Genomic DNA, 14,400 nt, shown 5'->3' with positions numbered 1-14,400 from the left:
GATACTCAAATGGCTGATGATGATATATATATATATATATATACAGTATATATATACCCCACGGGATGCATAGGGCCTCGATGAACTCTCTCCACCAATATTTGCCTCTTGCCATCTCCTTCAGGTCCCACCAACACCCCTCTCCCGCTTCTCCTTTCATTGTCGCAACCAGGTTTCCCTCGGCCTAGCTCTTCCTCTTCTTCCTCTAGCAGTCCACTATGGCACACACACACACACACACACACACACATATATATATATATATATATATAAGGAAGGAGGAACCACGGGCCAGAATCTCTCCCAGAAAAACAAAAACAAGATAACAGAGAGCCAAATTCAAGATCCATTCACTTCAAGATGCCTGGACATACTGCATTTGAAAGACTGGTGGTCATAGGCGGTAAGAAATGCAGACAGAGGAAGTTACTTTCAGAGTTGTCCTATAGTATTCATGAAGGTCGGGGAGTATCGGTTAACCCCTCCGTGGCCGAAGGCCCGGAATTTTCTGTGCACCCATGGCCGACGCCGGGGCCATATTTTGAAGTTTCGAAAATTGATTTTTTTTTTCTTGCCATATTGAAGAGAAAGTTCAGATGCACCTATCAGTGCAAATTCCAGCTTCCTAGACGCATTTTGTTGCATGCAATGAAGCGCGGAAGTTGCAGAAATATCGGCAACCGATATCGCCGCCCATGGAACTGCTGCAACGCAACTGGGCGGGTGTGTGTTTTTTTTTTTACCTCCCAAAACAATGAGAATGGTGCTAAAATGTGCATATATGAGATATGATGATACTGAATGATTTCAGTACATAATCAGTTAGGAATGGCTGGAAAAGAAAAGTGTTATGAATACATTTTCACCTTTTTGGTATAAAATATGTTTATGGTAGTTTCGAGTTATTTTTTACGTTATCGTTGTGCCCATGCTTGGAAAAGGGAGCGAAAGAGTTGAATTTTCGGTCCTAAATGAGAAAACTACACGTCCTCCAAGGCTAGACTCTGCCACGGGAGAATAAAGTGGAGGGTCAGATCCGATTAGGAATACGGGAGTCGCAACTTTCAGCTCCCACAACACGAGCATAGCTAAAAATAGAATCATATTGCAGTTTCAGAACCAAGAATAAGTCTAATTATTACGAATACAAATACAAAGCAGAAATAAATACGTTTGCAGACGGGGGGAAACGTATTTTTTCCGTCATAACATGTTCATCTTTATCATTTTGTTCATTCTTTATCATTTTACTATGTTATTTTCACAATAAATATTGCTCTCTCGTAAACATGGTGGTTGTGTGTGTTTTGCAAGGGAGGAAAAAGATCGTATTTTCTGTCTGGATCGAGTTAATGGATGTAACTATGTGTGTTTAGTCATGGCCACGAGCAAAATCATACATCCACTCGTCACGACAGCAGATGGTGAACTGACAGATGATACGTGAGAGGGTGAATCGTTCGTTCGTTCGTTCAAAGATTCCCTGCACCCATAGTGCAGGCCGGGCCATCCATTACCCGGTCAGTGGGGTATGGGCTTGTTAAAACACAGTAAGTGGGGAAGACAGGACCTGGGGATTGCCCAGCACACACGTCCTGTCTCCTGACTGGCTTTGTGGTGTGTGTGAGAGGGTGAAGTCAAGGTCAGTCTTATGTCTCAGATTTTCGTTCACTTCCCGAAAGTTTTCACAGTTTTTTACAAATTGCACTGCATCAAATGATCCAAACCATTACAGCATACCTGAGCAAATAGGTAAGGATACCAAGACAAAAATGTATTTTTCTCTTATTATCATGTCTTTTTTGTATGTGCTTGTATTACTTCATAATCTTAAACAGGTGGTTGTGTGTGTTTTGCAAGAGAGGACAAAGATGATATGTTCTGCCTGGGTCAAGATAATGGGTGTAGTTGTGCGTATTTAGGCATGGCCAGGAGCGAAAAAATCGAAAATCCACTCATCACAGCAGCAGGCTCTGAACTGCTTGATGGGGTGTATGGGAATGTAGTTTAGGTCAGTGTGAAGACATTCAGAACGTTCATTCACTTCCCAAAAATTTTTGCAGTTTTTTATAGGCTGGCTCAAACGACGCCGGCAGCCATTTATCGGCTAAACGTCATTCGACGTCGGTGGCCATGGAAAGGTTAACTCATGCATTTGAGAGCACGACAGAAATGGGATGAGAGTTTGTTGGTGTGCGGGTGCTATGCACCTCCCGTAATGGTGGAAGGATGCAAGCAAACAGCTCAGAGAAGCAGCAACCATTGAGGCAGTGAGGGAAAAGAGATAAAGATGCAACAGTTTGGCGAGGAGACAGAGGTTGAAGGGAGCCAGTAAGAGAAGGAAAGTTAATGAGACGAAAATCCTTTGACTTCACCTTATTAAAAGCTGTATACGGGGAGCCTCTACGCACGTGAGAGTTGTACTGTACATAGGGTAAATAAAACCTGTGTATAAAATCAACAACTGTGCAGGGGTAAAGAAGGCACGGAGTTGGCTTAGCACACCAAATCTCTTGGAAGCAGATTATACAAGAGGGTATAAATTATGGTCTTTCCAAGAAAAATCCCGAGAAAATGAAGCCCCAGGTATGTTTAAGTAATATGCAGGATTGAGTTGGACATGTTAAAAATTAGAGAATAATCCTGTGGAAGATTTCGACGGATTTGATTATGTAAGAAGTGATTTTTTATTCATCAAATACAACATTACATTTACCCCTATCAGAGATATGAGCCAAGTCAGACATTGGGTGTGCCGTAGCTTCATCCCCTGTTTGTTGAAGTAACTGCTGAGATGGATGCTGTAGGAAGCGTGTAAGTGGATAAAGTTAGATATATGGCTTAGAGGGACATCAATGAACAGAAGGAAGACGGTTGGTGATAGGAGAGAGCCCTGAGGAACACCACTATTGATAGCTCTGGGAGAACTGTGGTCACCTAAAACATCAGCTATCGAATGACCAGAAAGGAAGCTATAGATGAATGCACAGATAGAAGGATAGAAACCTTAGGAGGGCAGTTTGGAAAATAAAGATTTGTGCCAGACTCGATCGAAAATCTTTAAGATGTCAAGTGCAATGGCAAAACTTTTACCAAAATCCCGAAAGGAGGATGGCTAAGACTCTAGAAGGTATGTGCGAAGATCGCCAGTGGAACATCCCGGGTGGAACCTATACTGATAATTGAAAAGAAGACTGATAGGAAAGGTGCTTTAAATTTTTTGTTAAGATTAGATTCAAAAACTTTTGAAATACATAATGTTAAAGAAATTGGGCTATAGTTAGAGGGCTGGGAATGGTCATCGTTCTTTGGAAAAAGCTGAATGACAGCAAATTTCCAGCAAGAAGGAGAGGTACATATTGAATGACAAAGGCAAAGGAGAATACTTAGGCACTGTTCTATAGGACAACAGGAGGGACTCCATCAGACCCATATGCCTATTTACTATTGAGATCAGTGATGGCAGGAGTGCATCACTTGAAGAAATTTTAATGCTAGCTATGAGGAAGTCAGAGGGGGGAAGTGATGGAGGAACAGCACTGGAATCATCTAAGGTGAAACTGGAGGAGAAAGTCTGAATGAACAGTTCTGTTTATTATTAGAAGAAACAGCTGCAAAGCCATCAGAATGGAAAAGAGTGGGGAAGAATGAAGAAATAAAGTTGTTAGAAAGGTTTTTGGCAAGATGCCAGAAGGAGCTGAAAGAATTTGAGTTTGAGATTTTAGTACAAATGAAATTATTTTTAGCAGAGCAAAAAACAGACTTTGCATGATTCCGAGCAGAAATATAAATGAGATGAGATTCAGGGGTGGATTGACTCTCGTACTTTTTGTAGGCCTTCTCCTTGCTGTGGACAGCAGTAGAACAAGCATGATTAAAACTTTTTTTTTTTTGCATTAGTCAAAGGATTTGAGAAAATAACGAATGCTCCATTGCCCGAGAGAATACTCTCTGTAATGCACAGGACACACTCAGATGGCTGTCGGCCATGGAACAATAATCATTCCAGGGAAAATCAAAGAAGTACTGCCTGAGGACCTCCCAATCAGCAGTTCCAAAGTGTCACAGTTGCTGCTTCTTGGAAGGATCCATAGGCCTTACTGGAGTGATAGGACAGGTTAAGGTGATATATTTGTGACCAGAGGAGCCCAAACAGAAGAATTAGCTGTAAGGAAGAGGTCAGGTATGTTGGAACTATCTCCAAGGTGGTCAGGGTTCGGACAGAGTGCTGTACAAGCTGCTGTAGGTTTTTAAGAACAGATAAGATGTAGGCTTTTTCATCATGTGGATCAGTAAGAGGAGAGGAGAGCCAAACATGGTGATGAACATTGAAATCACCTAGAATTTAAATTTCAGAGAATGGAGAAATTGATGGAAAGTGTTCCATTTTATAAGTAAGGTGGTCAAAGAATTTTCTTTAGTCAATAAAATTAAGGGATAAGCAAACAGCACAGATATATTTAGTCAGCGAATGACAGGATAGCTGAAGCCAGCAAGTAGAGAATTCAGAAGATTCAAGTTCAGGAACACGCAAGCAAAATATGTTGTGTAAATATCAACAACATCCACCTTTGGCTTTGAAGTGAGTATAGATAAAGTAGGAGGATACAGAGAGACGTTTGCTATCAGTCTCTTCACACAGTTGAGTCTCGGTGAGGAAGAAAAGGTGGGCTTTAAAGGAGGAGAGTTCATGTTCAAGAGAAAGAAAATTAGAGGAAAGGCCGCAAACGTTGCAGAAATGAAGAAGTGAGTCAGACAGTGGTTCCATGCATTTCGCTTTGGTCGTCACCGAGAGAGGGATTGATGGTTGAGGCTTTTATGGTCCCCACCCTAGGGAGTCCGAGGCTTGGTGTTGAAATGACAATTGTTTTTCTTTTGAATAGGAAGTATAGTGTCTAATACGCATGTAGTTCGGTGCTGACAGTTATTGGAGGGCATGCTGGCCTGCTTTATGTGTTACTGAAACACCGATAAGGTTCAGCAAATGGGGTTGATCAAAAGCTAGTCCCGAGGGCTGATGAAACGGGAGGTCTAGCTCTTCCTGTCATCAGCTTTCCATCCACCTGCGGAGTACCACCCTATTTCCTGGTGCTACAGTCTCTCTCTCTCTCTCTCTCTCTCTCTCTCTCTCTCTAGGTAGACAGATAGGATATAGATATACCTTAGATATATAGTATATATACATATATGTTGGGTACGTAAGTTGGATATGACTGTAGAGATTCATAAAGGATGTGGAGTAGGGAAATCTGCTGATGAAAATATGGAAGAAAGTGAGCCAATATGAGGTAATCACATTCCAAGGATGGATGTGACAAGGGTAGTGACAAGGTAAGGATAGGAGTAGGTTTAGAATGTTAAAAGAGTCAAGAAGTTGGATGGCTGTGATAAGTAGATGTTTGGAGTTAGCAGGAATAGAATACTTGATTTATTCCAAGCATAAGAGGGTTAATGGCACGTGATACAGCCTCGACCTTTTCTCAATGGTCTTTGACGCACTCCCATCCCTATATCTTCCTGCACCATCTTAAATTGATCACACACACACACACACACACACACACACACACACACACACACACACACACAAAATACTTGCTAGTAAAGCAGCTGTGCCGGTGCAGTGTCAGATGAACCGATAATATGTTCTCATAATGGTTTATTTCCTTATATCTCTGCAGTTGTTGTTGTCAGTTCCTCCATGGGCTAAAGGACTTGTAAATATAGTCACCGCGAAGAAAAGTCTAGTTTATATGGTAAACATTCTCGTCGTGTTCATTGCACCAAGCATTACACGATTTTTTAAATTACAGAAAGTAAGAACAGTATATGGAATCTGTATATTGCAATATGATTTTTTGTTTTTTTTTACCATTAATACATGGTCATTCCACCATGAGTTTTCAGTATTGGTTTCTCAGTATTTGGTAGAACGTGTACTGGCCGCCTTCACTGATCTAACAGCCGCCTGCAATCGTAAATTTTTTGTTACAGATTGGCAAGTTTTTATTCCTCAAATCAAGGCATCAATACACACTACCTCCACCCGAATCTTAATAGACCCCGTTAAGATCGTATGGAGGAAGATAAAAGCTAGCAAAATAAGGCACACATGACCAAGAAGAATTGGTGCCACAAATCAGAAAAATGTAATTTCTGCTTATAACTGACCTGCAGTTATTATTAAGTCAGTATGAAGCTAAAGCATTGCCTCTCATGGATACAGTGTTCCCAAGCATGCAATGGCCCACAGACCCATACCTAAATGGTGAGAAAAGGAAAACTGACACAGAGGTTGCGGTACTTAAATATTTTTATTGCGTGATATGACTGATGATCTGCCAGCTTTTATCATCCCCAAAGCTATCCCAGTGGGAACCTCTAGCCTTCGGATGGAGGTATAAGACGTTATGATGATCTTTTTACTAATTAATTTATGTCTCTCTTACTTTCAGCATATTTGAGTCTTCTTCATCGTGAAACCTGAACGTAATTTTTCCCCGTCAGTTATGGTTTATATTCTCTGATACTTTGTCTGCTTCCATGTTCCACCATACTGTTCCTCTCGTGTCCATTCTTGGAACACCGCACACATCCTTACCATCTGTGGTCAAGCACTGTGGATGCGTTCCACAAAATTCTATAAGTCATTCGTCCTAATTAATTTCGCACTGCTTTTCTTTTTCGTTTATTTATTTGCTGTTTCTCTCATACTTTCGCTTACAATCTTTCACACTATGCAGCCCACACCATTTTTAGTCTCACTGTATGTTATTGAAATGTAGGTTCTTTTTTGTTGTCTGTAAAAAATTCCCTCGATTATGCAAAATACATCTATATGAGGAAAAGTCTACCTCTTTAGTCTTTCAAAGCACATGAAAATCAGAGCAGGGAAAGAGTACAGTTTCAGTCTGTAAAGCTATGAGGCCAGTGCAGCAAACATAAGATCAAGAACACATACTATCAGAGTAGCAAAACAGACAAATACGCCATCAGATTAATACCATAATAACGCTTAGGCTGTTATACCAGTCATTCATTAGAAAGCAAGACGCTTATATAATAATATCAAAATAGTTAAAGAACTGAAAGATAGGAATATCACTTAACATTTTATATGTTATCTAAACCCTGAGACCAAAAGTAACAGCAGAGCCCATGAATCTCTAATTCAATCATATCATGGAACTCCCAGACCATGAGACCAATTTAACATCAGATCATGAAGCCTTAGCCTTAGCATATCAGAATACAAACCACACTGTATCTGAAGAGTTTTTTGCCAGTTTCCATTTGCCATAGCAAACACTGGCTACAGGTAGGTAGTGTATGAACAACGAAAACCAGGTTGAGTGGCACAGTGACGATGGAGGAGAATGTATCAGTGATAGAGTGGCAGCGAGAGTAAATGTAGGAGAGACAGTGACAGCCAACATAAGTGTGATAGGAAGGCAATCGCATCAAAGTGTGAACGTGGTTGATTTATATTTTAATATTCGAGTGGAGGTTAACAAGTTTACTGAGCCATGCAGGAAAGGAAGGGGATATTGGTGCACACTAATGCTGGGGGAAGTAAATAGTAGATCACATGTATTGAGTTAAATCTCCTGGAGGTAGAAAAAAAAAAAAAAAAAAAAGAGAGAAATCATGTCACTGTATGGGTGAACGAAGAGTATTTGTATATCCTTCAAAGTGAGATGTCTATCCCGTTTTGACTATCATTGTTTAGAGGTACAAACAAAACGAAAAGTTAATAATGCGTCTACGTAATGAAAGATTTAATCATTTTCTTTCTAGCAGCAGGGATATTTGCTGTTTGGAACATTTTCAAAAGTTGAAAAAGGAATGAACCCTTAAGTTTAAACCCATGAACTCGGCGAATGTGACAATAGGCAAAGGGTGGTGCGCTGGATACTGTACCTACATAATCCAACGTGTAACAGTTTCAAGCATTATTGGGTTAAGGTTATAACGGTACTTTTAACTTAATTACAGAAAGTGCATAACTTCCACGAATGTAGCTGACTGAGTTTCTTTCATTCTTTCAGTCTTTACTTTGTTTCTTTATTATAACCTTAACACCTTCCCTTATGTCTTTATCACCAACAACCTTGCTGTCTGCTCACCACTTTATTTCCAACCAACTGAATTCTGAATAACATTTCTATCTAATATTACAAAATTAAGGCTAATGAGTGTTTACGAGGAGACGATATGATTACTCTAAATTGGATCTCAAGTGAGACAGAACCGTTTAGAACTTTAGAAGGTTGTACATCGCTCTGAAGTTTGCGTCAGTGTTCCAACATGGGGCGACAGGCAGCCTTCGGCCAGCATTCAGACCACCAATAACTGCAACGGAATGCTGCAATCAGGCCCTCTCAGTGGCACCTTACCCCTCACTATACCACCTGTGTGCCGCTATGGAAGTAAAGGACGAGCAGAGGTGGAATATTGATTGGTGGAGAAACAGTCACTGACTGAGTTAGGTAATTGTTATGGAAACTAGACTGTCTTTTGTCACTTCCCTTTTTCTTCTTAATTTACTTTTCAGTGTCCTCAAGCTTGTTTCTCATAGTTACCAGGTTGCTTCACTACCCTCATGATTGCCTCGTATACTATACTGACAAGTAATGAAAAGCAGGCAGAGGCAAAGAAAGAAATGTGCAAAATGAATTTAAGATAAAGCGGAAAAGAGAATAAAAATGTGATAAAACAAACTGAACAAGTGAAAAATGGAACCAGCACGCCGAAAACAAGATTAATTACGGGAAGCGTGCAAGCTCTCCCACTGTAATGAGCAAAGGTTGGAGGAGTCATAAATCAGCTTTTCCACCCAATTCACAAGGGATTTTATCTGTCTTTTCAATCAGTCAATAATTGTTCTACTCACTTTCTCGTTTTCGCTCTCCTCTTACAACCACAAAATCTGAAGTTCACATTCAACTCACATTAATTCTTACAGCAGATAAAGACAATAATTTTCTTCAACGCTCCTCGTTGACAAACAAGTGGAATACATTCCTTTAAGAGAGGTGGAAGATATTCCTTTAAGAGAAGGCAGCCTGCGAGAAGGTAATATATGCAGAGAAACAGCTTAATGGGTGATATTAGAAGAGAGACAACCAGATGGAAGGTAATATTGCGACAGGAGTGGAAACTCGAGGCAAGACAGTGTATGCACCCAGCCATGATGGATATTTAAAATGACTGTTGATAACATGATATTTCCTAATATTATCCAACCATACTGTACCTTCATCTCCATTTGGTTGATACCGGCAGCACATTCGTAGGTTATAAAGCACTTTCAGTTTCATTTGACTTACTTTCACTGAGTACACTCTTTCCAGATTGATACTTGGACAGCTTAAGGAAGGCTAATATTAATATATAAATTTCCTTCCTAGAAGAAGGACCAATCAGGCAGTGGATATTATAGGAACTGACACAGGTAGAGAAACATAATATTCCCTCTTTCGAGACCTACAGGATTATTGTATTTCACAGACATCGGAAGGACACTGTTGTCTAAGGCTCTGCTGCTGTGATTCGCAGATATTTCAGGCTGTTTTTGCGTTACCGGGCCACATTTGGTTGCCCTACCATACACAGCGGGCTTGTGATAAAGGTCAAGCTAATTGACCTTCAGTGCTCTACGCTCTCCTCTCTGGCCTGATGCTCCTGTAGCAACCCGACCCACCAACACATACGCACATCACACCGTTTTCATACTGGATATCAGTATCAAGCTGGCATTGATTGGACAACTTCATACACACAGTATGCCATTGAAAATGTTAAAACTTTATGATTCTGAAGATTTCGATTGCCCTCTTCCCTCTTCAGATGAAGAGTTTCATTTATATATATATATATATATATATATATATATATATATGAATGTATATATATATATGAATATATATATATATATATATATATATAAATTCTTGGTGTTTGAAAATAAAGCACTTAGAAGAATATTAGGAGTTAAATGGTGGGAAAGGATACCAAATAGTAGAATTAGAGAAATAACGGGAGTGCAGCCGATCGATGAATATGTTAGATTCTCACGATGGAAGTGGCTAGGACATGTGTATAGGAGACAGGGAATAATACGAGGTACACCAGGGTGGGTGGCACTTGGTAGGAGAGGTAGAGGAAGGCCAAAAGAGACGTGGGTGAGGACAATGAGACGGGAAGCTGGAGATGAGTGTTGGGGAGATCTTGAGGAGTTAGCACAAGATAGGATGTGGTGGTGTGAGTTCATCGAGGCCCTATGCATCCCCGAGGGTGCCACAGGAAATGATTGATTGATTGATATATATATATATATATATATATATATATATAGAGAGAGAGAGAGAGAGAGAGAGAGAGAGAGAGAGAGAGAGAGAGAGAGAGAGAGAGAGAGAGAGAGAGAGAGAGAGAGAGAGAGAGAGAGAGAGGTAAAACAAAATGAGAGAGGCATAAAAGACTTGGGGAAAAAAGTGAGAAGAAGGCTAACACGGGAAGGTGTCCGCACGAGACGGGAAATAAGAGTGAGTGGCAATTGATCTGGGTGATGTAAGGTCAGATGTGGGACGAAAGAAGGATCATGTGAGGGTGGAAGAGTGGGACTGACAGAGCATGGATGAAGAAAAAGTACACAGCGTAAAAAGGATCACAAAGAGCCGGATGACAATATGGAATTTTGGGAGCATGAGATATTTTAAAGTAAAATGTGGGAGAAAGAAAAAAAAAAGTACGACTAAACCAAGCTAGTACTTGTGACCATTTCTGGTTATACAGCATTGTTCTCAACCCTCCCCCCCTCCCACACACACTTTTTTCCCAGGATCCTGGTCTTGCACTGACATTTTCCCTCGGGGACCTATATCGTCTCATTGGACTTATTTTCCACATGGACCTATTTTTCCCCATTTACTAAGTTCCCGTTTGGACATATTTTTACCTTATGGGCCTATTTTACCCATGAACCTATTTTACCCATGGATGTCTTTTCCCCACGAACCTGTTTTAATCGTGGACCCATTTTTCCCATCGATGTGTTTTCTCAGAAGGATCAATTTTCACCCAAGGACCTATTTTCTCCATGGACCTATTCTTCCATTGCATCTATGTTTCCAAGGACAAGTGTGACTGGGAACAACTGTGATATTACAGTGCCCAGTATGCCTGGTGAAGTTCTTGTTCTAATTCATCAGATGCTTATCCAGGACCATTTGCTAAAGTTTCAGAGGCCTGAGCAGTCCGGATTCACACCCAAGATATCTACAGTTGACCATATCCAGCTCTTCGAGTTCTCGTGGACTGCTGCCTTCAGTATCGAGAAGGTCTGTTTGCAGCTTATGTCGATCTCAAGAGGAGTTTCACTCAGTTTATCATGTGATGCTATGGAAACTACTACGACTCCCTGGGATCCCAGCAGAGATGATCTGACTGACTGCTGGCATGTATTCAAACACTGAAACTTCTGTTAAGTGTGCAGAGGGAATATCAGCCTTCGTCTCATTAAATACAAAGTACAAAAGAATACAAAGGAAAGCAAACAGCAACAGACCTAATGGTCCTTTCGAGCTATTCTTTACAAATGACTTTGACTATGATATCTAATTCCATGAGGTGAAGATATGGATAACAAAGCAAGAATGCTCTTCCCCGCCCTCCAGACCCTCCAAAAAAAGCCGGCGGGAAAAGCGAGAAAACTCACCTTGCAGCATAAACTGACATGGCCATTTACATAGATTTACAGAACGCATTTCATAAAGTACCCCATCAAAGACTACTAGAACAACTAAAAGCTCACAGCCTCTCTAACAAATTATGTTCATAGACTGGTGATTGGCTATCAAGTCGCAAGCGCATGTGGTGATAAATGGTGAATCATCGGAGTGGGTAGAAGTAACAAGCGGAGTTCCTCCAGGGTCAGTTCTAGGTATTAAAAAAGCAGAACAAGAAGAGTATACACCAGAGCCCTTCATATCTGGTGCTGAAACAAGTGGCCAACGAGTCGAGTCATAAACCTTTCCTGTCCCCGTAGCCTTTAATTAGTATCCAGAAAAAATATTAAACCATTTGTGTCTCAAACGGTTTTAAATTATTTTTCCAGAGGTTGTGTCTTTCCATATATTCTGTTTTCAGTTTTACCTTTACATTGACCTTGAACTTTGATAATTTTGTTGAAAAGAACATAGTAGTTCATAGGCTAAATGCCTATGTGGGCATTGTTGGTCTTCTGGCTGTTACAACACCAAATTATGGTGTGTGTGTGTGTGTGTGTGTGTGTGTGTGTGTGTGTGTGTCCTGTTTAGCCTCTCCTTCAATGACTTTTTCACAATTTTCCCTAATTTACCATGTTTCACATCTTCAGTATTCTCTCTCTCTCTCTCTCTCTCTCTCTCTCTCTCTCTCTCTCTCTCTCTCTCTGTCGTGGTGCTTTTTGCTTGGCTGGATGCCCTACCGCGTGCTACCTGATTATACCGCGATTATACTGATGTGTGGGGTAATGTGGCCATCATTTTGCGTGCATTTGCATCTGTGTGCGTCACTGGAGTAATTAAGAAACTGGAGGGACAATGAGGTGCCTGATGGATCCCGGTGGCAAAGTCTGACCTCTAACCTGCCCAAGTAAAGATGTGCTCAGAGCTCTCTTAAACCCGATAAATTGGCGCCATCCCAACGATTCGCCTGCTGGATGTGTGCCAAGGAGTTGATAAGGGACTTCGTTGTGAAAGAGGATGGTGGTTACATGTGTTTTCTTTTTTTTTGACGTTGCAAATAGGTTTTGTTTAGAAAATAGGAAAAAATAGTGAGGCAATTGATTGATTGGTTGAAAGGTTGTATGAATGAGGCTGGAATGGAGAATGCTAAGGCAGTGCATACAGAGGAAGTGGAATTAGAAGTGTTACAAGAGATACTTAGAAACTAGACAAACGCGGAGACCAGGCTAGACGATAGTAATGACTTCCAGCCAGTCAAGGGAGGATACAAGACTAAGATAAGAGTGATGGAACTGTGGCTATTAAGAATAGGTTTTAGGTACTATAGTATGAAATGCAGGATGAGCCTAGCCTCATACTCGTTGGAGATCCGTTAATTAGGTATCAAGAGAAGGAGTTTTGTGTTAGGCGTTCTAGGAGGAAGTGTTTCTGCATTCCTGGGTGTTGGATACAGGACGTGGCCGAAAGAGTTGGTAACCTCGGAGGACTCGAATTTTGGTACTGTGGTAGGGCTAATAATGTAGCTTCAGACAGGTCAGAGCAGACTTAGGTAGTATAGGACCTTATTAGGAGATCAAGGAACATTGTAGGAAGTTAGGTGTCCGTGATTTGTTACGAAGATTTGACGTTGGTTATGTGAGCCTGAGTAGAATGATAGGAGTCAGTAGTAGGGTAGAAAGTCTGTGTAGAAAGGAAGGTGTGATGTTTGTTGATGTTAAGGGCAATTTTAGCCATGACAGTAGTTTGTATGGTAGAGGCGGCCTTCACCTCAATAGAGTAGGAAAGGCTAGGTTAGAAACTGTGTTAGATGACAGTGTTGGACGTGCTTCAGGTCGCGATATACAGGTGGAAAAAGGGATAGTCAATGGAAAAGCTGTTAACAATCCATTCCCTGAGGCCAATGGGGGTAAGGTAAGTGAGGTGATATCAGCTCGCAAGGATAATCAGGTGCACTTGACCTCACCTCTATTGCAGATATACTGTAATATCTGGGGATTAATGGGAAGGACAGACTGCCTTCCATCAGCAGCTTGCAGGTGTATTAAAATTTTGACAGATTTAAATTATTAAACATAGGTAATTTTAGTGTGTCTCACAACCTTACTTGGTCCAGCCGTACTATGAATATAATTAATATGAACGCAACATCTTCTGTTATATCTTCTCTTGGTAAGGCATTTGAAGCTTTAATTGATAAGCACATAGTTAAACATTTTGAAACCAACAACTTAATTACTGATAGACAATTTGGTTTTCGCCACGAAATATCCACCACTGACATACTCAGTCTCCTGACTCATACCATCCATCAATCAATCGACCTACATGGAGAAACTCATGCAGTAGCTCTTGATATTTCTAAAGCTTTCGACAGAGTTTGGCACCGTTCCCTGTTGTCCAAACTCCCTTGTTATGGACTAAAGTCTTTTGTTCTTTTGATTTCCTCAAATCTCAGCGACAGAAAAATAAGAGTAAAAGTAGATGATGTATATTCCAACTTCCACTCAATTAACGCCGGCATGCTGCAGGGATCAGTTCTGGCGCCAACCCTGTTCCTTGTTTATATTAATGATCTCTTATCTGTCACCCACAATCCCATCCATTCATATGCAGATAACACAACACGTCATAGTTCATTCACACTCAGACACCCATTTACAAAGTCTGATATCTC

This window comes from Coenobita brevimanus, chromosome 18 (assembly GCF_032717465.1).
Source record: "Coenobita brevimanus isolate Jiangsu-jjx chromosome 18, ASM3271746v2, whole genome shotgun sequence".
NCBI classification, from domain to species: Eukaryota; Metazoa; Arthropoda; class Malacostraca; order Decapoda; family Coenobitidae; genus Coenobita; species Coenobita brevimanus.
This window is presented reverse-complemented; position numbering follows the sequence as displayed.